At 60.5% G+C, this 2,962-nt stretch overlaps 2 non-coding genes across 2 annotated transcripts; one reads left to right on the forward strand and one right to left on the reverse strand.

The window, feature by feature from the left end:
* Positions 1-220: 220 nt before the first annotated feature.
* TRNAS-GCU lies at positions 221-302 on the forward strand. The gene has a single exon. It is a non-coding gene; the product is annotated as a tRNA-Ser (tRNA).
* A 757-nt stretch (positions 303-1,059) lies between these two features.
* TRNAG-UCC lies at positions 1,060-1,131 on the reverse strand. The gene has a single exon. It is a non-coding gene; the product is annotated as a tRNA-Gly (tRNA).
* Positions 1,132-2,962: the final 1,831 nt, after the last annotated feature.

Genomic DNA, 2,962 nt, shown 5'->3' on the forward strand with positions numbered 1-2,962 from the left:
TGCCCGTCTCCTCCTCCCTGCGGCTGGGCCTCGCCACTCCCAGCCCTCTAGCTCCCCGAGGCTTGCCACCGGTCCCTGGCTTGCGCGCGCTCTGCACCGCTCCGCAGGTGCGGCAGTCCCACTCTCGCCTCTCCCTTGGCAGCAGAAGTGAGCATGTCCCCCTGTGAAAGGCAGTAGGTGCAGAAGCAGGAGGAGCAGGCGGAAGGCCAGGCTGTCCTTGGACAAGGTGGCCGAGTGGTGAAGGCGATGGACTGCTAATCCGTTGTGCGCTGCACGCGTGGGTTCGAATCCCATCCTTGTCGCTTTAGGCTTGGCTGCTAAAGGCTCCTTTTCTCCCTGCAGGCCTCGCAGCCTTTGCCTGGGGCGCGTTGGTTCCAGGTCCTGCAGGGTGGCAGGTGGCGGGAAGGTGTGGAGCCTCTGTTGTTTGGGAAATCCTGGTGCCAAATGGCAAAGCTGGCAGGTGCCCTTGTCCTTGGTGCGCCGTGCCATGGCAGGTTTCTGGAAGGCAAGGCGAGGCCTGGCTGTGCTCTGTTTGGGGGTAAAGGGCTGCGGCGTGCTGGCTGGCGGGTGGTTTTGTGTGCTTAGAGGAGGAGAGCCCGAGCCCATGGGTCTTGCCATGCCCGTGAGCAGGGAGGAGGTGTCAAGGTCTTGCGGAGCCCTGGTTGGCTTCAGGGGCTTAGCGGGGGCCCTGGTTGCCTGGGGGTGCAGTCATGGCACTTTCACTTGGCCTGGACATGGCCACCCTGAGAAGGAAGGAGCCTGACCACGGTGGGGACAGCACAGGCCAGGGGCTTAGGGGAAGCAAGCGAATGCCCTTCACCTGTGCCAAGCTCCCAGAGGAGCAGGGGACTGACTGCTAAGCAAGTTCCTCAGCAGCAGCAGCAGCAGCAGCAGGGGGAAGAGCAGCACCTGGCCCTCTTAGCTGCATTCAGGGTGCCCCAGGTCACAGGGGCTGCTGACCCGTCCATCTGCTTTGTCCCAGGTATGTCTCAGGGCAGTCGTGCCCTTCCTGACCAAAGACGAGATGCAGGGGCAGGTCAGCGGAAAGGGGAGCAAAAGTGCGCTGGCTGGGAATCGAAGCCAGACCTGCTGCTTGGAAGGCAGCGATGCTCACCACTACACCACCAGGGCAGGGCAGAGCAGGCCCCGGCCCCGGCCCCAGCCCCAGCCCCGGCCCTTGCTGCAACCTCGTGGCGAGAGGAAGGCAGGGGGGCAGCCTGAGTGCTTGCCTCCTTCTGCATAGCTCCGGCACCTCTTTCCGAAGCCTTGCCAGTTGGAGGAGTGGCATTGAGTGGGCCTGCCTCACCCGCGGGAGGAGCTCTTCTCCGCAGACAGCCCGGGAAGCTTGGACACATGCCGAGCTGGGCCTGTGGCAAGGCTCCCCCATGCTGCGCCGCCAGCCCAAGCAGGCACGGTTCCATGGTGTAAAGGTGAGCACACTGGGCTCTGAATCCAGGGATCTGAGTTCAAGTCTCGGTGGAACCTGCCCCGCCCCCTTTTGGTGCGCCCTGCCCTCTTTCCTGTCCGTTGCCTGGACAATCGAAATCAAAGTAGTCGGATCAGAACCCCATGCTTGGACAAGGTGGGCAAGTGTTGAAGGCAATGGACTGCTTTACCCACTGCGTGGGTTTTTGTTTAACAATCAAAACCTTCATATCCGTGGTGTTCATCATTCTTGCACACCTACCAGTCCAGTGTCCCTGACAGCTGCCTCCCGCGGGGGCTGCCCTGCTCTCACACAGCCTGCCCGAGCCCCAGGTTCAAACACCCACTTCGTGGACACTTCCTTCCACACCCCACTGTGACACACAGGCAGCACCTCAGCATTGTCCCCAGTGCACTCACCGCAGGGTCCCAGGCTTACATTACCACCATTGGTAGTGGAAGGGAAGGGGATTATGGGTCCCGGCTGTAGTCTTGTGCTAGTTGCTTGACAGGTGAGGCGGGTGTGAGGCTGGGCCTGGTGCTAAGGGAGGGGTAGGTGCTACACAGCCAGTGTTGCACAGGACTGAGCTGCAAGCGTCTCGTCTGGGTGCCATGATTCCTGCCGCGAGTCACACCCGGGGAGGCATCGTGGGGGTGTGTGGCTCTTGGGATGCATGGAAAAGTTGGAACCGACACCCTCACCCAGTGCACCGCCCCCCCAGAGAAGCCACAGCTTCATCCCACGCTCCGCCCTAACCCGCCCTATCACACTCCAGCTTTGCAGGGCTGTTGGGGAGGCGCGGGGGTCCCAGGGCCTCAACCCTTCCAACCCAGTGGTGCAGCTGAGGCTGGCCCAGGTCTGGCCCCTGTTTCCAGGCCCTGCTGAGCAGTGCGGGGCTGGGGCCAGGGACGGAGAAGCAGCAAGCTCCAGGTGCAAGATGCCCTTGCTCCGATTCACATCTTGCTCCCGGCCCACTCCCGAGTTCTGCCAGGTCCCAGGCGCAACCCCCACCCCCTCTCCCCTCCATGGCCTTTTCCCCTTCTCCTCCCGGCACATGGACAACTGGATGCTGTTCCACAATGCAGCTGGAGGGACGCTGAGGGGCCAGCCCTTTTAACCTCCCCACCCCTCCACTAGCACCACGAGCCCAAACAGAGGCATCGATAGCACTGTACCTTCCTCAGGTGTGAGGACATGGTGCCCAAAATGTTGTCTATCTGCCTCCGATTGTACAGTTGGGCCCAGAAAAGGCATCACCACCCAAAATCCTTGCCTCGTGTTTCCTGGACTATTGTGGATACATCACTCCTCACTATCACAAGTGATGTTGTGAAGTGAATAGTGTCTTGATTAATCCGTGGGAATATTATAAGTAGCTGTTTTGCCACAATTTGTTATTGGCAGGGATCCAGGTTTTCCCTGATAAAAAAATCACAAATTCTCTGATAAAACTCCCCAAATCTGTGATTAAAATGAAAGGCCCCTCACTCCCCTTCACAGCTCCCCAGCCCTGCTTGTGCCCCTTACTCCCCCCAC

Source organism: Alligator sinensis, unplaced genomic scaffold, assembly GCF_000455745.1.
Source record: "Alligator sinensis unplaced genomic scaffold, ASM45574v1 scaffold3214_1, whole genome shotgun sequence".
In the NCBI taxonomy this organism is placed as follows: domain Eukaryota; kingdom Metazoa; phylum Chordata; order Crocodylia; family Alligatoridae; genus Alligator; species Alligator sinensis.